The sequence below is a fragment of the Ceratotherium simum genome, chromosome 11, assembly GCF_057802395.1.
Source record: "Ceratotherium simum simum isolate JZ-2026a chromosome 11, ASM5780239v1, whole genome shotgun sequence".
NCBI classification, from domain to species: domain Eukaryota; kingdom Metazoa; phylum Chordata; class Mammalia; order Perissodactyla; family Rhinocerotidae; genus Ceratotherium; species Ceratotherium simum.
The window spans coordinates 49,691,092-49,718,303 of NC_141910.1; the positions used below are offsets into that span (position 1 = coordinate 49,691,092).

Genomic DNA, 27,212 nt, shown 5'->3' on the forward strand with positions numbered 1-27,212 from the left:
CTGTTGATGACTAAAAGTCAATAAGAAACAGCCAAATTGAGTTTGGTTTTCTCTCTTTAAGAAGGCAGGTAAGTAAACAATGTACTTTAGAATGATTTCTATTAAAGTATTAAATATTATTAAAGTTATGCTCAAATCTGAGAGAGAAAAGAAAAAGAAAATGAATGCTTACTGAGTATGCAGCCATGTGCCAGATATTATGGCAGGTGTTTTGAATATGTAAATTGATTTCACTTAATTTAATCCTCAAAACAACCCTGACAGGTATACACTTTGGGCAGTTTTTCTCTAAGACCTTGGAAATTGGAGAAGTAAGTGCACCCTTTGAGATGTAAAGCCGAGAACGCACTATTTATGGAATGAAATAGAGATTTACAGCATTGCGTAAGAAGCAGAATTCCTCCCAGGTCTTCAGAATTTGGCTGAAACCTGATGGGAGATGTCAAGGATCAGAAGGGAGGTTGATCCGCCTTGAGAGCACAGAAAAGGAGTTGCTCAGGGACACCATTTTGGAGAGTCCACTCAAGCACTGTCCAGGGGAGAGGGTGCCCATGACCCTCGGTCAGTCTGGCCCAGGAGGCAAGTCCACCCCTGTGTGGCTCTTCCTTTGCCCCTGTTGCCTGCTCACTGAGCAGCCTTTGATAATTTGAATTCCCATGTGGCTTGACCCAAATTGACAGCAGTGCTAGTCAGGCTAATACCTGCATCTAGTCTTCTTAGCATTACCTTCCTCATTGTAAATTATTAAATCAGCATTCTGATTTCATAAATTCTTCTCTTGAGAGCTTTGTTAGCAAGAGTCAGCCCAGCCACATCAATCCTAGTATATCGGATCTAGCTTACTGTAAGCTAAGGCCCGACCTGGACCTCAGTGTATTCACCAAGGTAAATGCTGTATTACATTGTGAGGCTTCTTCATGATGAGTCAGTTGGCTTTCCCAGGCAACACCCCTCACGCCTTTCTATCAGTCTCATTCTTCATTTTGGGAAATAGAAACTACTTGGAGAATTTTAAGCCAGAAGGGACATGACTAAGAGAATTGGGTCTTTTCAAAATCATTAGAAGGGCTTAAGGATCAGGACCAGTCCTGAACTGGTCCTCCTGGCATAATCCCCAGAAATATAGAACTGATCCACCAAGGGAACTACTCCTTTGAGACTGTCACTGCAGCCACAGAAGCAAAAAGCCACTACCCTGCCAACTGCCTCTCATGCTCAGAACATTGGAGAATGGACCCCCTAAACTGTAATCAGGGTTAGAAGTCAGGTCAAGAAGCTGTGGACACCCCCACTCCTTTTCTACCCCCAGGGAGCTGGAGACTGGACCCTGGAACCATCTGAAGGGATGCCATATGTTTCTACAACTTTCTTTCCAGTAAAATGGCCTCCATTTCACCTCTAACTTTCTAAAAGTCATACAAGTGTAGCTAATTGGTAGAATCAAATTCACATCCTGAAGTCTAGCTACAGAGAAGTCTGAGAAATACAGTTTTTATTCCTCCAGCCTCTCCAGCGAGAAGAATGTTGAAATGGAGGCTGAGTGACCCAATCCAGAGCATCCAGTACAGATGCTTTTATCCCCATTTTACAGATGAATTTTCCAAGAGCCAAAGAGGGCAGGCAACTTAAGCAAGTCCATACCTGGTAAGTGGAAAAACTGGAACTTAATACATGTATTTAACTCATATTCTTTTTACTCAACAGCTCTTATACTCACTTATCTGGACAAATCACTTTCACCAAGACCCACCCCCTGAAGATGAGGTGCCTGCTGTGTTCAGGTACAATCCTCTGTGGAGTCTTGCCCCTTCCTGGCACCGCTACACATGTGCAGGACCCAGGAACGCAGAGGAGGAATAAGTGCACTGACGTCAGTGCTGTAACGATGCTGTGCCTCTTCCATGCACTCACTCATTTATGCTAACCCCACAAGTGTGTCTCTAACTTTGCACTCTGACATCAGCTCTGTCCCCTTCTTCTGAGTCTCAACTCCTGCAAGTGTCCCAGCCATCCCACTCCCTGCTGTTCCCTCCAACCTCCATGAAACTTACTTACTGATTTCAGCTTAGCCTCTGGGTGTGTGTTACTCACATGCTCCTCCTTAGAATGACTGGCCTCCCATCCTCATCAGGACCAGCTTAGCTCCTATTCTTCCCCACTTGAGGACCACCTGCTAGCCTGTATAATATCAGTAGTACCTGCTAAGTGAGGTCAGAGATAGGCAGAGGCCAGATCTACCTACCCTGTAACCATAGTAAGAAGTTGGCATTTTATTCTAAAATAAATTCTGTGTGTGGTTGTGGGTTTGGGTGTGGGTCTTTGTGTGTCTTTACAGGGATCAAAAATAGAAACACGGAGATGAGTTAAAAGTATATTGCACCAACTCTGGTAAGAAATAATGATGGTGTATGTAGTGAGTTGAATGATGACTCCTAAAAATATATGTCTACATCCTAAGCCCTGGAACCTGTGAGTGTGACCTTATTTTGAAAAAAAGGACTTTACAGATGTAATTAAGTTAAAGATCTTGAGATGAGACCATCCTGGATTGTCCAGGTACGTCCTAAGTCAAATGAGAAATCTCCTTATCAGGGACAGAAGAGGAGAAGACACAGAGACAGAGGAGAAAGCCATATGAAGATAGAGGCAGAGACTGGAATGATGCAGCTCCAAGCCAAGGAATACCTGGAACTACCAAAGCTGGAAGAAGCAAGAAAATATTCCTCCCTAGAGCCTTCAGAGGGAGTGTGTTCCTACCAACACCTTGATTTCAGACATCTGGTCTCCAGAACTGTGAGAAAATAAATTTCTGTTGCTTTAAGCTACCTAGTTTGTGACAATTTGTTATGGCAACCCTAGAAAACTAATAAAGTATATTATTTATATATTGTTGAATAACAACTTATCCCCAAACTTAGCAGCTTCAAATAATAAACACATTATCTCACACATTTATTTTCCAGGAGTGACTTAGCTGGGTAATTCTGGTTCAGGGTTTCTCATTAAGTTACAATAAAGATGTCAGCTGGGGCTGATATTATCTGAAGACTTGAATGAGGCTGATGGATCCACTTCTAAGAGGGGTCACTCACATGGCTGATGACTGAAGGCCTCGGTCCCTAAGCACATGGATTTCTCCAAAGGCATGCTTGAGTGTCCTCATGACATGGCAGCTGGCTTTTGCAATCGCTTCAATCATGTTATATTCATTAGAAGTGAGTCACTAAGTATAACCCACACTCAAGGAGAGGGGAATTAAGCTCCAACGTCTGAAAGAAGATAAACGATTTGTAAAAATATTGAAAAACGACCACAATGGCACAGACCAAGATGGTAAGAATGGAGATGAATGGAAAGATTTAGGATATATTTTGAAGATACAGTTGATGGATTATCAAGTGTATTGTATGTAAGGTCTGAAGGAAAGAAAAGAATTAAAATGACCCCAGCGTTTTGACCTGAGCAACTAGATGATGGTGAGACCACTTAATGAGAGATGAATGGGTTTGGAGGATGGGGAGATCGAGAGTTCTGCCCTGGATCTGTTACACTTACAATGCCTATTAAATATTCAAGTCTACTTATTGAGGAAACAGATAGATTTGCAAGATTGGAAACAAGGGGAGACATCAAAAATTGAGATATAAATTTAGGAGTCATCAGTGTAATGTGAGAAGGACACGAATTTGGAGGGTCAGGGTGGAATGCCATAAACTGAATGTTTGTGTCCCCGGAAAAATTCTTATTTTGAAACCTAATCCCCAGTGTAATGGTATTAAGAGGTGGGCATTTGGTAGATGATTAGGTCATCAGGGCAGAGCCCTTATGAATGGGATTAGTGCCCTTATAAGGAGAGCTTCCTCCTCTCTTCCATCATATAAGGACACAACGACAAGATGGCCATCTGTGAACCAGGAAGTGGGCTTTCACCAGAAACTGAATGTGCCAGCACTTTGATCTCGAACTTCTCAGCCTCCAGAACTATGAGAAATAAGTGTTTGTTGTTTAAGCCACCCTGTTTACAGTATCTTTGTTATAGCAGCCTGGACGCACTAAGACAGAATATAAATGATATTTAAAATCATGCCATTATTTGAGATCACCTGGGAAATGAGAAGAAAAGAGATCTTAAGATTAGGTTCTGGGTAATTCCAGGATTTAGAGGTTAGGATGAGCAGGAGCCAAAAAGGAGACTAAGAAAGAGTGGCTAGAAAGCTTGCAGAAAAACCAGTGTAGTGTGGTATCCTGGAATCAAGGTGAAGATCTATTTCAAATATTGCTGCGAATTTAAGTCAGATAAGGAAGGAGAATTGACTGTTGATGATAACAAGATGGAAGACTTTGTTGACCTTCATCTGAGTGGTTTCAGTGGAGGGATGGACTGGAGGAAGTCGAGGAGAGAATGGAAAGTGAGGATGTGGAGAAGAAAGATATAGACAAGCCTTTCAAGGAGTGTTGCTATAAAGGGGAACAGGGACATGGGGCAGTAACCGGAGTTGGTGTGGGACCACGGAGGGTTTCTTAGAAGAGGGAGCGTCAGATAGAAGTGGGAGCTGTTCACACACTGTCACGTGGGGGAGACTACTGCAGGTTGGTGGGTAGTTTGGTGTGGGAAGATGAGGCAGTTCTGTTTGCATTGCTTCTATTTTCTCACTGAAATAAGAAGTAATGTCATCAGTGGAGAATGACCAGGGGCTTAGAAGTTGAAGGTTTGCAGAGGGTAGGAAGTGTGGATGAGTAGACTCAGAGTAAAACAGCGATCGATGATGGAAATGCAGTTAGGATGACTGAGGGCCCGTCTGAAATGTGTGAACATGAATTTAGAGCGAGTCTGCAGAGTAGTGTGGAGGCCCAGAGAAAGCTGAGAGTCAGACTTACACAGCGCTGGGGTTTGCCCGCTGTGTAATGGGGTGGGGAGAGGGCACAACAAGAGAATCACCAATGTGAACAAGGAGCTAATTATGTAGAGTGTTAGTCACCGTCCACGGAACCAAGTGGGATAGGAGGGAAGTGAGGGCCTGAGGGGGAGGACAGCAGGTGAACAAGCAGTGGAGTCAATGGGTCTTGACGTGCTTAGAGAATTGTTCTGGCAGGATTTTTGAGGTAGGTCAGAGGTAAGATTCTGGAGGAAAATCAATTCTTGTGATGACAGAATTTGTTTGACTTAAGACACTCTAGGACAGGGGTCAGCAAACAATGGCCTACAGACCAAATCTGGGCCACCATCTATTTTTGCAAATAAAGTTTTATTGGAACGTAGCCATGCTCACTCATTCATGTATTGCCTGTGATGCTTTGGTGCTACGATGAAAGAGTTGAGTATTTGCCACAAAGACTGCAGGGCTGGCAGACCCTAAAATATTAGCCATCTGGCCCTTTACAGAAAATGTTTGCAGCCCCATGTTTCCAGGGGCAGAATCTGGCCCTTCCAATCCGCGATCCCCTGGATGGAACCAGCCCTGAGCCATCCACGTTACCCCATCATAACACGAATGTGAGCAGACATGAGCCCAGAGGCCAACCCTCCCCTCTGGGGAACAGCCAGGACTGAGGGGAAGGGAAAGGCTGCAGACACACAGTGACCACCTGGGACTGGGAATTTTCAAGATCCAGAGGGAGCGGATGAGAACTGACACTTGATGACTTCTCTAGGGAGACTGGGCATATCTTGGGGCAAAGGTGTGTGTGTATGTGGGGTGTGCGTGTGTGGTATGAACCCAGAGTGTGGTGTGAAGGGGATAAAGGGAGGGACAGCAGAAATGGGGAGAGGAGAGCTAAGAACCCCTCTCTTGTGGAACCACCAGCCACCATTCCGCAAGGCCTGGCAAGGAACATTGAAGTGGGGAGAGCAGGACGAGGGACTCAGTGCCTGGATTCCTGCTGCCACCACCAGCAGCCCCACCCTGTAAAAGTTTACAGCACAGACCTAAGCTTTTCTACAAAGATCTGCTCACAATGTCCTGTATCAGGACCCCTCGAAGAGAGAGAGGGGAGAAACTGAGAGATGAATCAGTTTCTGATTTTTCTGACCCTGCATGGCTCACAGAGGTTCATTCTCTGTAAGAAAAATGAAGCAGCTTACCTGGTGCGTTACTCTGTCATTGCTTAATTCTCTCTCTTCCCTTCTGGGCTGTGAGCTCCAGGAGAGCAGGGTTGCAAGGATTTTCTCATCACTGACTCTCCAGTGCCTTGCAAATGAATTTCAGAAAGGCAGTTGCCTCCTTCAGCTAGAGCTTGGACCAAATAATAATAATAATAATAAAAACAAACGCTGGTACAGAACTAACCACGTGCCAGGCTCTGTTCTTCCTTTTACTTACATGTCTCATTAATCCTCACAACAAGCCTATGAGGCAGGTACTATTATTATCCCCTGTTTTACAAATGAGTAAAGATGAGGCACAGAGAGGTCAAGTAACACACCCCAGGTCACAGAGCTGCTTAGTGAAGGAGATGGGATTCTAATCCATGCAGCCTAGCTCCAGAGTCCAGCTTTTAGTCTCTACTCCAGACTGCCTCCTACAATGTACCATTCACTTCATTTACAAGATTTACTTAGGCATTTATAAAGTGCCTGGCAAGGGCCAAGCCCCAAGGGGTAGAAATAATTAGCCGAGTTCTTTACCCCTCTCCTTTATCTTCAAGAGGGAGACAGGGATCAGGAAATCACTGATGCCTCACCTGTTCCCATACCCAGGAGTATTCCCAGAAGACCTTGAGCCATATGTAGGCAAACCCCTCTCTAACGTTCTTCTAGGATCCATGACTCAAGTCCATATGGGGTACAAACACAAGTGGGGGAGTGGTCAGTCCTGGGAGAGGTGGGGCGTGGGGCGGGGCCTGGAAAGGCTGCATGCAAGGCTCAGGGTTGGACTGAAGCTGGAGAGGTGAGTAGGTGTTTGCAGGTGGAGGAGGAGAGAAAGGTCGCCAGCAGAGGCAGCGGTGCCCAGATGCGAGGGGCCTGGAAAGGAGGGCCGAGTTCCCAGGGCTGCGGGAGGGGACCCGAGGGGCCGGCACTGCACCGCGTGTTCTCGGGAGACCGGGCCCTCGGCCGCCCCGAGGTGAGGCCGGCGCTCTCACCCTGTTCACGGGCCGTCACGACTGCGCTGGAAACTCAGCCCGGCCCCCTGGCTCCTGTTTGTGCCCCTTCGAGATTCCCCTCAGACTCCCTGACACAGCGGAGAGGCTGGTGCTGAGCGGTCAGGGTTCCCGGGCAGCCGGGAAAAGACAGCCAAGCGGGAAGGGAAGGGCTGCTGAGCGCTCAGGTGTGGGACCCCAGCTCCCCGCTGAGGTCCACGCCGCTGACCTAGCTCTTCTCCTTTGCCAGACGCTGTGCTTAGTGCTGAGAAACCAGGTTCAAAATCGTTGCCTTCCGTCTTCCAGCCAATTTGTGTCTGGTGCTTTCTGAATTCCAGGTCCTGTGATGGGTACAGTGTGACCAAGAGGACACAGTCCTGGCCTTCCTGGAGTCTCTAATCCAGTAGGAAAGATGGACATTAAATAACTAATCTCACAAATATTTATGTTAAACTGGTGAAAGGTGCTACCATGAGAAGCACCGCAGCTCCTAACTTGGTGGATCCCAGCCTGAGTGAGCGACATGAAGCTGAGGCTTGACAAATGAGAAGGAGTTGTCTGAGCCAAGAGGGAAGGGAAGAGCATTCCAGAGAAGGGAACAGCATGTGCAACACTTGTAGGAGGAAACTTGGCATGTTTGAGGAACTGGGAAAAGAGCAGCCTCACTGGAGCACAGAGAGGGAGGTGATGGATGGGGAAGATGGCTTCAGAGAGGAGTGTGGGCCCTTTATCTCAGGGCATAGGATTGGATGTTAAAACAATTGCTCTAATTGCTGAGTGGAGGATGGTCTCAAGGGAACAAAGATGGAGTCCACTCTCTCCTCAAGACAGATCTCAGCACCTACCAGAGAAGACAGATCTGTTCCCCAGTCACCTCAGCATAGATCCGCCTTCTAATTAGCGCTTCTCACAGAGGGAGAAACAAAAATGTCGCCCAGAGGAAGCTGGTCAAAGCCAGGCTGACTCCTGGAGAGACCATGCGCCTGCCTCCCCCACCTGAGACAGACAAGGAGGATGTATGCCGTCTCCCAGGAAGATTTCAACGCTCTCCTGTATAACTCGGCCCCTCCTGTGCCTAGCAAACCCTTGTCCAGATCCACTGAGGTACCTGTTACAATGTCTGCACAGGTTCTCTTTCTCTTTAGTGATGGTACTGATACTGGCTCAAGACAAGGTTGCCATAAGGGAAGCCATATTGTAGAAAAGAAAAAGACTGTTGTGACTTTGAATGACCTCTGACAAACTAACCCAGCTGGATATGCACCCTCCAGGCGATCTAACTGCTCTGTAGATTTTAAGACCCCTGCTTGTGCATGTACCTCCCAGCTGCGATAAGATGATAACTGCTTTTTTGAGTTCCTTAGGAATGTGATGACCCCCGAGCAGAGAATCTATGCTGATAGCCATCATCAGTGAAAACTGAAAGATCTGGTGTGGCACTCCCTGTCTGTAAACCAGAAAGCCAACATTCCTAACCCCCTCCCCAATAACCCAATGGCCTATATAACTGCTGTAAGATTTCGTGCCCCCTTAAGATGGTTCTTTTGGACATGAGTTGGCCATCTTCCCTCTTGCTAGCAAGCTATAATAATAAAGTCCTTTTTCTCCTACCACCTTGCCTCTTGACTATTGGCATGTCTTGTGGTGAGCAGAAGGCCCCACGTTGAGTGGTAACAGTACAGCCCCTCTCTCTCTCCTCCTTCCACGAGGGAGTAGACCAATGTGGCTTCTACATTTGTCACTGAAATTGCAGCAAGTTATTCCCAGTAAATAGGGCTTTAAGTATGAACTAAAGGTAGGAGAGATTTGTGGAAGGAAGGAGAAGGAAGGGGATGCTATTGTTACCTCTCAGATGGCCCCATATATGTGGTCATTGCCCTGTTCACAACAGTGGACTCAGTAGGCATCCAGCTTTGGTGGATTTTCTTTTAGATGATCGATAATGCCCCATTAGGGCATGTAGTTTGTTACTGGAAAGGAAATCTTCACCGAGCTATGCACATTTCCAGAGTCCCATCAAGTCAACTCTCATTTCTCAGTTTAAAAGTAAATGTTCTCCTGTCTGCCTCTCTCTTCTTCTCTCAGTGGGGCGGTAAGGTGGCATCACATACCAAAGGCAGTGTTAGGTCCTTCTGGATCTTCAGAGTGAAATATCTACAAAACAACAAAAAAGTTATATTGCTAAAACTGCCTGCTTTTGTAGATGTAGTTGAGCACACTATTGCTAAGGAAGTCTCCCTTTCTTTATTCTGTCTTGCCTAGGAATGGGGTTGAAGAAACAAACACCCACCACACCACAAACAAAAGTTCCCTTCCTTTCTCCTTCACTCTCCTTCCCTCTCTGTCTCCTTCCCTCCCTCCTCCCACCTATTCTCCCTTTCTCTCTCTCACTATGACTCTCTAAATGTGTGTGTGTGTGTGTTGTGCGTGTGTGTGCTCACATGTGATTAAGTTTGATCGACTTCCGACTCCTGGCTCCCTCCCATCTTTCCCACCTATCTCATGAGCCTGGAATGCTCCTCTCCAGAAGCTTCTTCGTCTCCACCTTATCACCCCCCCTATGCTGAGACCAGCATATTTCCCAGGTTTTAAATGGCCACCCCAGCGGTCATTGATTATAGGTGGCCCCAAACATTGAGGAATGCTATGGGATGGTCCATCAAACTAAACATTTACAGTACAGGTCCCAGCAAGAGCCTTTGCCCACACTCTGAATCAGGCAGAATCCCTGTGTGTCTGGAAGTTTTTCTGGCAACAGAAGCTTGTTTGCTTGAGGAATGGAGGTGCCACCTGGGCCTGAAGCTTTCCTAAGAGAAGGCAGACAACATGTAACCCAGTAAGAAAAGCCTCTGCACTAGGCATAGAGGCCAACTCAAAATCCCTGCAGATCCACCCTCCAGTACAGCTTTTGCAGCTTGTAACTGATTCTCGGGGAGAAACAGCAAATCATCAAAGAAAACCAAACCTCAAGGGACATTTTCAGAGAACTCTGTAAGATGTAGTGGCGTTGACTTTGGTATGGCAGGGACAGACAAACCCTTGGAGCTCGAGTGCTGAAAAGATGGTGGGGCCGTCCCTGCCCTCCCACCTCCTTTTCAAAACGCTGTCAAGTGTGCACGCCTGCTGAATCTTTAAAACTCTTATTTCTGTAGATGCTGTAACAGCTGGGTGAACATTTAAGGAGCAAGCTAAGTATACCATCTCAAAATAGCTTCCCACAAATTATTTATTAATTACAAAGGGAAAAATAATAACTACAGTGGAGAAACCTGGAGGACACCACCTTAACCCAGTGATCAAATCAAACATCAGCGACAATGGACAGACCAGCATCCCGTGCTTCCGGTACGATGCACCAAAAGGACAGAGCATCACTTTGGTGGTATTCTCATCAAAAATGCATCATCTGAATATAACCATAAGGAAACATCAGACAAACCCGAACTCAGAGACATCCTTCAAAACAACTTGTCTGTACCCTTCAAAAGTGTCAAGGTCGTGGAAGACACAGAAAGGCTAAGAAGCAGGTCCAGTATACAGCAGACTAAGGAGACATGACAACTACTTGCAGCGTGTGATCCTAGATTGGATCCTGGATTGGGGAAAAAAGGGCCATAATCAACATTATTGAGATAATTGGCACAAATGAATATGGATTGTGGATTATATCAAAGTTAAATTTCCTGAATTTGATCATTGTACTCTGATAATGTAAGAGAGAAGAACATCCTTATTCTTAGGAAATTTACACTGGAGTGTTTGGGAGTTAAAGCACATGATATGAACAATTTACTGTCAAACAGTTAAGAAAAATAATAATGTATGGGGGGGAGGGGAGAAAGAAAATGGAACAAAAATTAAAAAGTAAAAGCTTATTCCGATTGCTATCTTTTTTGTATGGGTTTCGATTTTGGTTTTGATTTTGGTTTTGGTGTGCCTACTTTGCAGGTGCCTGAGCACGTGTACAATCTGCCTGTTGGAGTAATCCATCCAGGCGTCTGTGAACAGCAGCAGACAAGCCTTCTGCCCCTCTGACCTAGAACACACGTAGCTTTGTCAGTGCGAGGGTTACGGTGGGGCGAATGAGGCACTCACCTTGGGCATGACATTTAAGAGGGTACCAACGAAAATTCAGCAATCAACATAAAAACTATTTCTATTCAATATTTTTAAAAATCACAAGTAATGCAAAAAAAAATCAAAGATAAATAAAATATCAAAATTTTAAATAGGACAGCATCCAATCAGTGCCATGCCAAGCCATAGTTTTTAATAGTTAGATTTTTTTCCAGAAATAGACTTTGGAGACACAATTGATGACTTTGCTTCCATCAAAGCAAGGAAAGTAAAATTATAATAAATTCTTTTGGGGGGTATTAATAAAATATTTAAACTTAAAATAATGTTGTGAGTTTTAATGTACCTGCTTCAACTTTTCAACATTTGTTCAACTTTAATATTCTGGAAAAAAACATTAAAAGATAAGTAAAACTATGTTCATAAGGGTGCACAGTTTTCCTTAGGCCCCAGGCAACAATATGGCTCAGCGTGGTGCTGGGTTTGGTCAATGCGGAAGAGTGTAACTCAGCATTGGCCCTCAGGACCCTGGGGGTGGCAGAGATAGAAGAAGACAGTTCAGAAGGCCCCAGAAGCCGTGGTTATGCCTCTTCATACAGCACTGAATGGAACCAGAGGAGGAGGGGAAGAAAGAGGTGAAAATTACAGAGAACTGAATGGACAGGCAAGACACGTGCAGAGGTGGAGCGGGTGCCTTCAGGAGGCTTATGGTGCAGTGTTGGAAAGTGAGAACAAGAGTCAGCAGAACTAGGTTTCACACAGATGGGACAATGAATTTACCATGTAGGACAGCAAGTAGAACAGGCCCACAAACGCCTAGCCTGTGTCTGGTTTCCTGCCAGACGTGGGTGGTGTGTTGGCTTCTAAACAAATCATTTTCCTCTTGAACGTCCTGCTCTGTGGGTGGAAAAGGAGCAGGATGGTTTAGTCTCAGCAGCTTCTGTCCCCACCTTTCTGTCACTTTCCCTTCCTACAAATTCCCACCACTCCCAGCTTCCTTCTCCTCTTTCATTGTAACCCTTCTCCAGCCTCCATATCTACAACCTTTATTCTATCTGTGGGGAAAATGGCAATAGAGTGGGGGTCAGTGTATGCTCCCGTTGTGTGACTTAACAAAAGTGCCAACAAATTGGGTCCTTGTATTTAACTCCTTAACCAAGACTTTCCATGCTGTAGACTTGGAAAATCATCTACATGGGACTGGCAGGTGGAGACTGTCATGGAAATATAAGACCACAGACTTGGAATTTAAAAAACAAGACTTTTATTTGCAAAAACTGCTTTGCAGGAAGGAAGGTGGTGAGTGTTTACCAGCTTAGAGAATGGATTACCACGCCCTGAACACATCAGTGTTTCTTTCCTACATAAATACAATCCAAGAATCCTCAGAGAATTTCCTTGAAGTCATCAGGGGAAGAGGCCCTGGGGGACAGGGGGTAAGACCTCAGGATACTCAGCAGGATGCTAAGATTAGATTTTGCCATTATAAACTAGATATTTTCCAAATAGGCTATTTGAAATGGGTGCTGTTAACACACATTAGAAAGAGGACACATATTTGCCCAGTAAATACTAAAGATCTATCAAGGTTCACAGTATTTGTCCAAGGGAGTAACACTGAAGCTCTATAAAGGAGTCAAAGTATTCTTCCAGGAGAGTAAAATGGTAAACACCTATATAAGAGTGAAAGCGTTTGTTGAGAGGAAGAACACATTGAAGACTCTGTGTTGGTTGAGATTTTATCTTTTAGAATCAACTGGGACATGCCTGGGAAAATTGGAACGTAATGTCATGCTACACTTATACTACATTTAAGTGAGTTAGTTACTCTGACTCATTTACCAAGAAACACATTAGGTTGCTAGATTTGAGTTAGGCCAAGAGCAAGAGAAGACTCTGCAAGTTAGTCCAATTAGTGAAAGCTACTAGGGTTCTTGGGCCTTATAACCCAGAAGCTCCAGTGATGCTCACGGTGTCTGTGGCAGATAAAGATTCTGTATGGAGTCTCTGGAAAACCCCAGTAGCAGTACAGACCCCTAAGGTTTTGGAGCAAAGCCATGTCCATCCCTTCAAATGACTATTCTCCTTTGAGAAACGGCTTCTGACACACTACTGAGCCCTAGTTGAGACTGAATGCCTGACCATGGAGCCCAAGGTACAATTCAATCACAGCAGCTCATATGAGCTGGGTATTAGCTAAATCCCAGTTTACAGCATTTGACCTGTACAGCAGCATGCCATAATTGAATAGAAATGGTCCTAAAACACAAGCAAGTTGGATCAACAGGTAGCTGAGTCTCCCATGGCACCTCCTCCAGCTATATTGCTGCTGCAGTTGGAATCAGATCTGATTAAGTTTCCCAAAATGCACATTTTCCAAGACCTGTCTGCCTTCTGGACAGGACATCAGGCAAGTTATGGAGGGATATGGAAGGAATCACCATCCATGCATCTTTCAAGTCTTGATGGTGGCACTAACTATTGCTATTCACTCAGGTATTGGTGGGGAGAGGAAGCCCCAGCAGCTTCCGCTTGCCCCTTCCTACGTTAATAGCCCTGGGTCCATAAGTCAGGGAACCAACGTGGTGATTCTGCCAGCTACCAGCGGCCTTATTCCATTCCTGCATTCAGGAACTTAGGAAATAATCCTGAGGTAAATTCAAAGACTCTCTAGGCCCACTGGGAGATGAATTTAGACTAAAACTCCATTTATCACTCAACCTCCATAAGCCCCCACTCTGGCAGACTATGGATGCATTTCAGGTCCCCAGGGATTAACATTAATTCTGATTTATTGTCTATAATTCCTAAAGACATCACTATTTCTTTTTCCTCAATTCACTGTCATCCTGATATACGGATTCATGACCTTGGGGAAATCTTGGAGGAATATTTGCAGTATATGATTGTGGTAGTGTCACAGGCTCCTTCCTCAAGGAGAATCAGTTTCTTATTCTTTCCAGAGGCTCCAAGTCTCTGAGCTGGCTTGAGCCTGGGATCAGGGTGACAGAACACAATTCTACCATGGTGACACAAGTTCAGTGCCTATCGTCCAGATCTTAAATGTTTCTGATTGTTTATTACTTTAGTTGTCTGCCCATCTATCATTCCTAAGGATACTGATCGAATAGCCACAATGGGTCACAACATTCAGATTGCTGCTTCACCCCTCCTGACCATTTCAACTGGGCCCATGTTGTCTCAGGCAGTTAAGTGCTGCCACTTGGTCTCAGCCACTCTGGGGGTGTATTGTAATGGCAGCATCTATCATTTTCATCCTCAGCCAGAGGGAGACAGACAGTGCAGAGCTTTATGGAATGATGCTGTTTCCCTCACCAATGCATTTCTCAATGCTTTGCGTCTTCCTGGGGACAGAGTGGAATGTGGGAGGGTCACACCTGAAAAATTCATTCCAACCTTCCTCTCTCTAAGCCTTTGGATTCCTTCCTTTCCATTACACCAAAGAATTTATGGCATCTCAGCTTCATTGAATTAGCCCACTGACGAGTCCAGTTTTCAGTTAACTAAACAAGCAAACTGATCGTAACCACTCCACCTGCTCAAGATAAACCAGAGATTTCAAAATGTATGGCAATTGCACCAATGTCATTAAATACAGTTGGATCCAAAATGATGCGCCATCATCCTTTGCAGTAAAGACTATATCAGTCAGGATTTCGTCAGAAAAATGGAAATCACTTTAGGTGTTTTCAGCACAATGGGATTTCATCCAGGAGATATTGTTTAAAAGTGTTAAAAGGACTAGAGGCCCCCAGTGGGGAGAGGGGGAGAGAAGTGCTGTTACCCAGAGATCAGGCACTGCAAGTAGTCAATACCCTCTGTGTTAGTCAGCTACAGCTGCCATGACAAGGTTAGAAAGCTACAGCAATCATCAAGAAGAGTCATCATGGCAGCTCGATCGGGGTGATAGCTGTGGAGGTGGTTAGCAGAGGGATCTGTTGATGAATTGGATGTGGGGTGTAAGAGATGGAAGTTGTGGCTCCAAGATGGCTCAGTGGCGATTCTCAACAAAAAAGCCAGAGTGGGCCTTGATCCATCGATCTCTACTCTTCCTCTCTACACTCGCTTCCAGAGTGATCTCACTGAAATGTCAGGGATTTAAATGCCATTCATTTTGTTGTGTATACCTCCAGCTCTTATATCTAACTCATATGCAATCTCTTCAGACTTGTATATTCAACTGTCTTCCCAAAAATTTCACTTAAATGACTAATACATATATCAAAGATATTATATGCCAAACTGGTCTCAGTCCCTCTTCTACCTTCTTAAAAATGTTTCTCCTCTCATATTCCCCCATCATAGTTTCAATCAATTGCTCAGGCCAAAAGAAATCTTGGCATTACCCTTGACTTCTCTCTTTGTTCACACCTTACATCCAATCCACCTTACATTACATCCAGCCAGCCAGGATATTAGCTGTACTTTCAAAATATAATGTAAATCCAACCACTTCTCACTCTCTCCACCACGACCACTCTGGTTCCTGCCACCATCCTATCCCACCAGACCACTGCCCTAACCCCCTGGCTGGTTTGCTTAGTTCTATATTTGAGCCCTGATTGTCTATTCTCCGCAAAGTAAGCAGCGTCATTCTTTTAACACTTAAGTCAGATCATATCTGGCACTGTCCACTTCTTGCTGCTTAATGGATGGAACACGCTGCCTTCTCCATCACTCACCAGTGACATCTGGCTAAATCAAGGAAACACAACAGCCTTCCAAACACTCCAAAACCATCATAACATAAGCCTAGGCCTTCAGGGAGCTTGCCAGATCTCCTTGGGCCTCATATCTGATTCTCAGCCTTTTCAAATGATACTTGTTAGCCTGTCATCCTCACCTTAGCCCCTCAAGCCCCACTCTCCCCTTGCACCAATTTCATAACAAATCCCTGAAGCCAATGGGTCTTAATCCTTCAAACTTGTTTCTTCTCACTTTCCTTGTTGTCCAAGTAGTACAGAATAATAGAAAGAACATGGGTCTGGGAGTTAGCCAGGCAGTCTCTCAAAGCCTCAGATCTTTCATCAGTCGTATGGACACAATACTTACTTGTCAGAGTTTTACAACATTAAATGGGATAAAATGTACAAAATGCCTGGCTACAGTCAGTTCTCAATAAACGTCTCCACGCCCACTCTCTTCTCCCAATATCTACTTACTTTCCATTTCTTCCGTTTTTACCCTTCTTTCTTCTTGAATACAGAGTCAACTTTGTATACACTCAGCCAGAGGAGATCCTGCCAAAAGAAAATGGAAATGGAAGCAGATTGCCAAGCTGTCCTGACACTCTCAAATCCTAGTCTTAATGATGTGAAGTAAGACTCTCAGGTTAAAGCAGCAAATCGTGCCATTGGAGACTAACTTGGCTTGAGTTGAGGAGACCAGGTTTCACCCCCTCCTGTCCAGCCAGAATTACTGTAAGAGTGACCAGTTTCTTCTGTTGCCAGAAGTAATAAGTTCTTTGAAACATGGTGGCTCAGAGAGGGAAACTGAATGTGGAGCTGGTCTCATTGATAGGATTGTTAAATCTCAGCGCCTGCAGAAAAACTCCATTTTGTTGAAATATGAGTGTATTTGGCTCACACCACTTTTTTTATTTGTGTAATATAGCTTAGTAAAGTGAAAAAGACAAAAAATAGTATAGGTAGACCTTTCAAAGGAAACCTATTCCTAAAATGTGCCCCCATTTTGTGAGCGGAAAGGAGGGAGCAGTACATAAACTTTTGTAAGAGAATGAAGATCCCTGAAAAAATTACGTTCCTGGAGATCTTTATATGTGGAAAACTATGATCATGAATACAACCAGCAAACTGCTGGCAGACAAGGTGATTTGCGGCCCAGCTTTAGCAGAGCAGAGCCCTGCTTACACCTGCAAAATGTGGTCAGGGATCTGAAACGGAATAAACAGACCATCTATCACTTAGCAGCTGTTTTCTTCATTTACAATCTATTCTTTTGTATTATTTCTCCTTGATTTAATAATATAACAAATTTGTGCTTGGGGTTTTGAAAAACATCGTTTTCTGTGTTGTTTATAAAGAAGCGGTTGTTCAGGCTCAGGTGTGTGCCCTTGGTATCTCTGTTATGTGAAGCTGAGGCTACCAAACCATAACTTGATGTTTCCAAAGCCTGGCACCATCTCTTAGCTGGGGGCACAGCTTAGGAAGGAGCTGAATCTCCAAGAAAGGTGAATGACTGCCCAGCTTCCTGGGGGCTGACTCCACCCCCACTGGAATAATTCTGTGGTCTAGAAGAGTGACACATGGTTCCTATCAAAACTGACGACCTGAAGAGCTTTACTCAGCAACCACCCAAGCGACTCAAATAAATGGATCAGGAGAGTAGAAATCACTCAGCAAACTTGGGCAACTTGATCGATGAGCTCAGATGGGGTCTTACCATGGTCCTTGGACCAAATAGTCTCTAAACGTTAGACGAGCTATAACTACAAGCTGTAATAGATATATAGCTATATAAGCTATAAACTAATCAGGCAGCTTATTTGCCATGTTTATAATTAACAGTAGCAGGGCCAGAAAGCAGCTACCACAGATACTAAAAGGAGCCAGTCTTCACTCATAGGGAACTTGACTTCATTTTCCTTTATTTAGAGGTGGAGCTGGAGCAATGTAAAGCCCACATTTCCTGTACAATTGCAAGTTTATTTATATTTTGTGCACATGCAATGAATAATTCTGCAACATCTTTTAAAGAGCACCAGCATGTTTCCAGACAAATCTATGACACACCTTACTACAAGGTTTGTGCAGGTAATTAAAAAAAAAGCAAAGCATGCCAGATATCTTGCTGGAGATCAATAGGCGGTAGTGGAGACCATGGCCAACTGCACAATAGCTTGGCTGGCACATGCCTAGAATAAAAGTGGTAGCTGCCACTCAGCTCCCACTTATTGTTGTCATGTGGAAATTCAAGTTTCAAGAGTAGATTAACATCTGGATTGTTATTATTCATTTATTGTAAACACTCTTTATTTTAAACAAGCAAAATATTCCTGAGGCCCCGTGTTTTGCAAAGTCCAATTCAGCCAATCACTCTGACATTGCTGAGACCTCTGATGTTGGGGAGCACTTGAGGTCCCAGATTAGTCACTGGTGGTGACCACTGGAGGACACAGTATGAAAGGAGCATTATGAGTTCAACTTGGGGCAACCAAGCTTGGGAGACATTCTCCTGGGGAGTGCGCCAATACTTAGGACGCAAAATGTAGAGGTGTGGAGACTGAGAATTAACAGCCCAAGAAGTAGGAAGAATACCCAGAGGGGAAAATCACAAACACCAAGAGAGAAAATGGGGTTAAAGAGTGGGTGGTCAGGTGAGTGAAAACCCACACGAGGGTAAAATCCCCTACTTGGTGCCTTAGTCAGTTTGGGCTGCTCTAACAAAAATACCATAGTCTAAGTGGCTTAAACAACAGTAACTTATTTCTCACAGTTCTGAAATATGGGAAGTCCCAGAATAAGGAGACAGCTGATTCAGTTCCTGGTCAGGACCCTCTTCCAGGTTATGTCCTCATGTGATGGAGAGAGAGAGAGAGAGAGAGAGAGAGAGAGAGGAAACAAGCTCTCCCATGTCTTCTCTTATAAAGGCACTAATCCCCCATGAGGGCTCCACCCTCATGACCTAATCACCTCACAAAGGACTTGTCTCTGAACATCGTCACACTGGGGATACGAACGAGAGAGGCTTGGCCATGTTTTTATTTTTAGAGAGAAAGCCACTAGAGAACAAGTGTTTGATGATAAAGATCACGTGGGGATGGTGATGCATCAAGTCCTTGTGGAGGCGGAGGAAAGGGGGACATCCTGTCAGAGACAGGAGGACAGTGAGGGAGTAGTGCAGATAACTGAAGCAGTGGGAGGGAAGAAGCCAAATCCTAACCACTCCAGCAGGTTTCACTCTGCCTCTTGCTGGTTCGAGGTCACTGCTATAAATATGCCGTCTCTAAGTTGCCTAGTCTGTCCAGGATCCAAGAACTTGTATGTGCTCCCAACTCTCCACCCAAGAAGAAAATTAGGGGCCCTGAATATCAAACTGTAAGAAAGGAATAAATTCACAATGTGAAGAATTTCAGTTGTGTTCTAGGCGTATTATTTGATATGATCAGAGCTAGAAGTGTCTCACAGTGTAGGAGACACACTGTTTGGGGTGGTTGGATACTGAAGATTGAAGGATCCTCTCTGGACTATGATGAAGTCATCAATAAAAGCAATGGGCCCATGATTCCAATCCCACTAGTTTAGATTTTAAAATAATTCTCTCCCAGCCTGAACTTTCCCTTTTTCGTGCTTTGCTCACTGTTTCCCTCCACCTACGCTCTTCACCCCACCCTGTGCCCAGGCTCTGCCTGATCCCTGGTAACCAGTTCAAGGCTTTATGCTTTCTTTCCTACTGCTGGCGCCTGGTTTTGACATCTCTTCCTCTGATTCCTGAAGCATTTTCTTTGTGCTTTGTATTTTTTGTGTTGTGCCTTATGTTAGTTATTTGTATTCTTAAAATATTGTCCCAGTTACTCAATCAACACGTCTGATTCAAAGACTATGTCACATTCACCTCAATATTCTTAAGTATGTCACCTCACACATGATAATCTGGTTACTTGGGAGACTGTGTAAAACACCTCTAACAGTGCTTGACACAGTAGGTTCTCCCTTATGGTTTGCCTTCCGTTTGGCCTGGATGGAAGGATGAATGTCTGGGTGGATAAATGATTGTGTGGACCGACTGACAAAGGAAGGAACTCTGGCAACTTTACCTGCCCTCGGAGCACCCCAGTAAGCAGAATGCTGTGTACTTTAGGAATCTCTTACCCCCTTTCTGCATGTCTGTGGGGAACACTTGAGACCATCCCACTGAAGATCATTTTCAGTTGTGACAGCTAGCTGTCATTCCGTGGGAACTGGTTTAAGGTCATCCTGATAATAAACATCCAATACCTCTACGGTTCCAGTTTTTGGTTTCAAAGACCCCTGTGGCTATGTGTTTTCCACTTCAAACCTGCCAAATTGAGGAAAAGTCCCACAGACTGACTACTGCAGAAGAGGCAAGAATCCATTAGAGTTCAGAGAAGGCTTTCCTACTCATCACAGAGCTAGTTTTCATAGCTACTCTGTGAGATTTGAGCAAGTGTTAATCTCATTATACTACAAAGCTCGGATTAAATTCCATTCTGCCAAATTACGCATATTCGTTATTTGAGTAGCCTTTCACTTTTCTCCAGATCACAATCTAGTCTTATTCTTATTTGAACAGAGCTCCTCTTCTCTTGGCTTTGAAGTGGGGGAAAAACAGGGGTACGTGGAAGGGCTGAGGTATAAAGAAAGGGAATGAAAATATGCACTAACATACATGAGCCTACAATTTATGGAATGCCAAATGTGCCAGACTAGTGGTATCTATGTCACTTTGACCCTGATGACAACCCTGTCCTGCAAATATTGTGATCCTTACTTCGTAGACGTGAAAACAGAAACTTAACCACGTTGCTCAAGGTTCCATAGCTAAGAAGCAGCCCAGTTACGTTTTGAACCCAGGTCATCTTTTTCCAAAGCTTTACCCATGTTTCTACCTCATGAATGTAAATAGAACTCCCTTCCCTGTACTTTTATTAGATTGCAATATTTTCACCAAATCTTTGGAATTTAGTCTTTTAAAAAACTCTCATACAATGTAGTTTTCTCATTTACTTTTTATGATGAACTATTTTTAACATAGCAAAACTATAAAGAATAATAACCCAAGATATATCTATGTATTGACTGACAGCTTTAACAAATTCTGACAAATTGCCATTTTTGCTTTCAATCCTTTGTTTTAAAAAAATAAAACATTATTAATATAATTGAAACCTCGAATATAACTCTTCCTGATCTCATTTTCCTCCTTCCATTCCCAGAGGCAATAATTATTCTGAAATTGGTTTCTATCATTTCTGTGTTTTTATAGTTTTACTGCACATATATATATATTAATAAACAAGTTATTTTCTGTGGAATTTTTTAATTAAGTGAATGGTATCACACTATATAATATTCTACAAACTATATTTTTTGCTTAACATACTCTGCATAATATTCCATAACCTATGTAGTTGAGATTTCTGTTTGCTTACATATGGAGCTCTAATTTCCTTATTTTAACTCTGTATATAATTTCATTGCACAGAAACAAGTTATTAGTTATCCTGTTAATTACCATAGAAGTTGTCTCTAAATTTTGTGATTGCAAACAATGCTACCGCAAGCACTCTTGTACATGTCTTCTTCTTTTTCTTTTTTGAAAAGAATAAAGGAAGAAAAACATTTCTCCCTGTGATGAGAACTCTTAGGATTGACTCTCTTAACTACTTTCCTATATATCATACAACATTGTTACCTACAGTCATCATGTACATTACATCCCCAATACTCATTTATCTTATACCTGGAAGTTTGTACCTTTTGACCACCTTCCTCCAATTCCCCCTCTGCCTCAACACCCTGCCTCTGGTAACCACAAGTCTGATTTCTTTTTCTATGAGTTTGGGGTCTTCGTTGTTGTTGTTTGGGTTTTTTTTCAGACTCCACATATAAGCGAGATCATACAGTATTTGTCTTTCTCTGCCTGACTTATTTCACTTAGTATAATGCCTTCAAGTTCCATCCATGTTGTCACAAATGGTAGGATTTCCTTATTTTTTGGCTAATATTTCATTGTGTGTGAGTGTATATGTGTATATACTCCATATATACACACCACAACTTCTTTATCCATTCATCCATCAATGGACACTTAGGTTATTTCCATGTCTTGGCTATTGTAAATAATGCTGCAATGAACATGGGGTTGTATATATCTTTTTGAATTAGTGTTTTTGTTTCCTTTGGATAAATACCCAGACATAGAATTGCTGGATCATATAGCAGTCCTATTTTTAATTTTTTGAGGACCTTTCATACTGTTTTCCATAGTGGCTGTACAATCCCACCAACAGTGCACAAGAGATCTCTTTTCTCTATATCCATGCCAGTATTTGTCGTCTCTTGTCGTTTTGATGACAGCTATTCTAACAGGCATGAGGTGATATCTCATCGTGGTTTTAGTTTGCATTTCCCTAATGACTAGTGATGTTGGGCATCTTTTCATGTACGTGTTGTTGGCCTTTCATATATCTTCTTTGGAGAAATGTCTATTTAGGTCCTCTGGCCATTTTTTAATTGGGTTGGTATTTTGCTATTGAGTTTTATGAGTACTTTATGTGTTTGGGATATTAACCCCTTATCAGATATATGGTTTGCAAATATTTTTTTCCCCTTCTGTAGGTTGTCTTTTCACTTTGTTTATGGTTTCTTTTGCTATGCAAGAGCTTTTTAGTTTGATGTAGTTCCATTTCTTTATTTTTGATTTTGTTGCTTGTGCTTTAGGTGTCAGATCCAAAAAATCATTACCATGACACAGATCAAGGAGATTTGTTCCTATGTTTTCTTGTAGGAGTTTCATGGTTTCAGATCTTACATTTAAATCTTTAATCCATTTCAAGTTAATTTTTGTGAGTGGTGTAAGATAGGGGTCCAGTTTCATTCTTTTACATGTGAATATCCGATTATCCCAGCACCATTTATTGAAGAGACTATCTTTTCTGCGTTGAGTATTTTTGCCTCCCTTGTCAAATATTAGTTGACCACGTATGTTTGGGTTTATTTCTGTGCTCTCAATTCTGTTCCAATGGTCTATTTGTCTGTTTTTATGCCAGTACCATCCTGTTTGATGACTATAGCTTTATAATACAGCTTGAAATCAGGAAATATGATACCTCCTGCTTTTTTCTTCTTTCTCAGGATTTCTGTGGCTGTTCGGGATCTTTTGTGGTTCCATATAAATTTTATGAATGTTTTTTCTACTTCTGTAAAAAATGCCATTGGAATCTTGATAGGGATTGCATTGAATCTGTAGATACTTTTGGTAGCGTTGATACTTTAACAACATTAATTCTTCCGACCCATGAACATGGGATACCTTTCCATTCATTTGTGTCTTTTTTGATTTGTTTCATCAATGTCTTGTAGTTTTCACCATAGGGATCTTTCACCTCCCTAGTTAAATTTATTCCTAAGTATTATATTGGTTTTGATCCTATTGCAAATGGGATCAATTTCTTTATTTCTTTTTCAGAAATTTTGTTGTTAGTATATAGAAACACTACTGATTTTTGTATGTTAATTTTGTATCCTGAAACTTCACTGAATTCATTGATTAGATCTAACAGTTTTTTGGCTGAGTCGTTAGGATTTTCTGAGTATAAAATCATGCCATCTGCAAATAGAGACAATTTTATTTCTTCCTTTCCAATTCTGATACCTTTTATTTCTTTTTCTTGCCTGATTGCTCTATGTACAGGTTTTCTTGAGTAGATGTGTGAGTTTCTCTAGATCAGGACACAGTTCAAAAGAAATATAATACAAGCCACATATGTATTTTAAATTTTCTCGTGGTGATATTAAAAAATAAAAATAAATAGGTAAAAATTTAATTATAATACTATATTTTATTTAACCCAATATATACAAAATATTACCATTCCAATAAGTAACCAATACAAAATTATGAATCAGGTATTGTACATTCTTTTCCTTGTACTAAGTCTTTTAAATCTGATGTTTATTTTACACTTACATTACATCTCAATTTTTCAAGTGCTCAGATAGCTAAATGTAGCTAGATGTTACTGTAACAGAGAGCGCAGCTGCAGGCTACATAACCAAAAGTAGAATTGTTGAATTGTAATGTAAGCAAAGTGACTTTACCAAGTATTGCAAAATTGCTATTTAAGATGATTGTCCCAGTTTCACTCCCCACGGGAATGTATGAAAGTTTCCATTTATCCACATCCTTGCCAACAATTCAGTATTGGAAGATCTATTTTAATTTTTGGAAACATATTGGGTGTGAAATGTCTCATTTTTGTTTTGTTTTTCCCTGTTTAATAGTAAGATTGAGCCTCTAATCATACGTTAATTACCCATTCAGGTTTCTTCTTCCATAAATTGCCTTTTCAAGTTCCTTGTCATTTGAAGATTATTGATTTGTAGATGTTTTGTATATATTCTTGATTACTGTTCCTGATTGGATATATTTGTTGCAAATATGTTCTTTTAGTCTATGGCTTATCTTTTTACCTTCTCTGTGGTATATTTTTTCTACAGAAGCTTTTTTTGTTTAAAGTTAAGATCTTCAGTGCTATCAATTTTTTCCTTTCTTGCACTTTTCTTTTTTGGTGATTTTTAAAAAGAAATTCTTTTGAGAGAGAAGTCAAGATGGCGGTGTAAGCAGACCCTGAACTCACCTCCTCCTGCAGACACAGCCAATTTACAACTACTCATGGAGAAATTACCCCTGAGACAGAACTGAAAACTGGATAAGAGGAACTCCTGCAACAAAGGACAATCGAGGTGGAAGAGGCAGAAATTCCCTTCTGGAGAGGAAAAACGCCACCTCCACAAGCCGCAGCACCTCATGGCCGCCTGGGAGCAGCCCAAAGGTACACAGCCCACCCTGGAGGAGCGGGCCCTGAGCCGGGTAGCACCCCCACTGTGGGCATTTTGTGGATCCAGCACAATCGAGACGAGCGTCATAATATCTGACTTTGCCTGCTACTAAAACATTGGGGGGTACCCCCAGAAAAGCTGGTTCACAAAGACATTAAAACCGGCTCTTAAAGGGCCCATGCGCAAACTCACCCGTTTCAGAAAGCAACCTAAAATCACCAGAGAGAAAGGTGCACAGTGCTTTGGTGAAAAGAGACTCACCTGATAGGCTCTGAGTGCATCTTGGTGAGAGGTGAGACCTCTCCAGGGACTGGAACATTAGCTGCAGACATTGCTGTGGCCTGGTGTGGGTGTGGTGACACAGACGCCATTGGAGTTCTCCCTGGGGCCTGCTAGCCCAGGTCTGCCCCACCCACTAGAGCACCGATTTAATCCAGTTTAACCAGAGCAGGCAGCCCATTCTAGACACTGATCCCACCCAACAACAAGCCCTCAGGCAACTTGTGGGCCTGCATAGATGGTGACTGGATTCTCTGCAGCCTGGTGACGGAGCCCACTTCAGTGGGGCAGGGCGTGCACAAGGAGCAGGTTGAGAGTGTGAAGCGGTGGTGGAGTGTGTGGGGCTCCCACCGTGGAGAGACTGGGTCCACTTCAGGAGGTCGGGGCGTGCACACAGGGCAGGACTGTGTTGACTGTGTGTGTGTGGACCTGTGGGCGGTGGGGCTTGTCAGCTGCAGAAGACTTGTGCTTATCAAAGACCCACATAGGGGGTTTGCCCCACCTTCCAAAGCCTGAAACAATTGTGTGCTGCCGAGCCTGAGGCCAGCCCCACCCAGCTGCAATACTCAGAGAGCTGACAAGAGACCTAAAGGCTGGAGGCTTATAGGAATTGTAAGCCCCTGAGCCTAACAACCTGCCACTCTGGGGGCCTACTCACTTAAAAGAAATACTGCAACACAAATGTGGTATTAGAACTTGCAGCCAAATGTGCTGGGGCTCCCCAACCTGATAAAGAGACTGAAGGGCCCACAACAACTACAAGCAGCTGAGCATTACAACAGCTGGCCAAGAGCATAACTCGGCCTCCCTGGGTGCCTACAGGGAGACCAAATATGCCACAGCAGAAGGACAAATGTAGCCCACATAGGGGTCACCCCTGGAACATTGAGAACTGAGGGAAGCATGCTGAAGGCCTCCTAAGCCATCACTTATATAAGGTCACCTATCCAAGAGCAGGAGACTTAGCTGACCTACCTAATACGTAGACACAAGCACAGGGAAAGAGGCAAAATGAGGAGGCAAAGGAATACATTCCAAGTAAAGGAACAGGACAAAACCCCAGAAAAGGAACTAAGTGAAACAGAAATGAGCAACCTACCCAACAGAGAGTTCAAACAAACAATGTTAAGGATGCTCACTGATCTGGGGAGAAGAATAGATGAACTCAGTGAGAATGTCAACAAAGAAATGAAAGATATAAAAAAGAACCAATCAGAAATGAAGAATACAATACTGGAGATGAAAAATTCACTAGAGAGACTCAAAAGCAGAGTAGAGGATACTGAAGAACAGATCTGTGAGCTGGATGAAGGACTAGAAGAAATTACCCAAGGTGAACAGGTAAAAGAGAAAAGAATTAAAAAGACTGAGGACAGTCTAAGGGACCTCTGGGACAACATCAAACACACTAACATCCGTGTTATAGGTGTCACGGAAGGAGAAGAGTGAGACAAAGGGGCAGAGAATCTATTTGATGAAATAATAGATGAAAACTTCCCTAACCTAAGGAAGGAAACAGATATCCAGGTACAGGAAGCACAGAGAGCCCCAAATAAAATAAACCCAGAGGCCCACACCAAGACACATCATAATCAAAATGTCCAGAATTAAAGATAAAGAGAGAATCCTAAAAGTCGCAAGAGAAAGACAAGTTACATACAAAGGAAACACCATAAGGCTATCAGCTGACTTCTCAGCAGAAACCTTACAGGTTAGAAGAGAGTGGCATGATATATTTAAAGTGCTAAAAGGAAAAAACTTACAGCCAAGAATACTCTACTCAGCAAGGTTATCATTCAAAATGGAAGGAGAGATCAAAATTTTCCCAGATAAGCAAAAATTAAAGGAGTTTGTCACCAAGAAACCAGTGCTATAAGAAATGTTAAAGGGACTGATTTAAGGGGAAAAGTGAAGACCACAAATAGGAAAAATTATCTATTTCCATGATAAGAGGGTAATGGATACAAATGCACAAAAAAAGAGGGTAGATATATCAAAAACACAAAATGAGGGAGGAGGGGAGTTAAAGAGTAGAGCTTTCAGACAGAGGTCAAACTAAAGAGACCATCAATTCTGTATAGAAGGAGAAAGGAACAGAGAAGGACTACTAAAACACTGAGAAAAAAAAAGCTAAAAAAATGGCAGTAAGTACATACTTATCAATAGCTACTTTAAATGTCGATGGACTAAATGCTCCAATTAAAAGGCATAGGG

The 27,212-nt window shown here is 43.0% G+C and overlaps 1 long non-coding RNA gene across 2 annotated transcripts in view; it reads right to left on the bottom strand.

The window, feature by feature from the left end:
• Positions 1–25,236, bottom strand: part of LOC147915997 (uncharacterized) — a 49,562-nt gene extending 24,326 nt beyond the window's left edge. Inside the window, exons 1-4 of one of the 2 annotated variants that reach the window (XR_015553673.1) lie at positions 24,981–25,236; positions 16,338–16,415; positions 11,935–12,051; positions 9,189–9,231 (exon numbers count right to left, since the gene is read on the bottom strand). This is a non-coding gene — a long non-coding RNA (uncharacterized LOC147915997). Of the gene's footprint in view, positions 1–5,629; positions 9,232–11,934; positions 12,052–16,337; positions 16,416–24,980 lie in introns of those variants that run through there. The other variant, XR_015553672.1, reaches the window with a different exon arrangement.
• Positions 25,237–27,212: the final 1,976 nt, after the last annotated feature.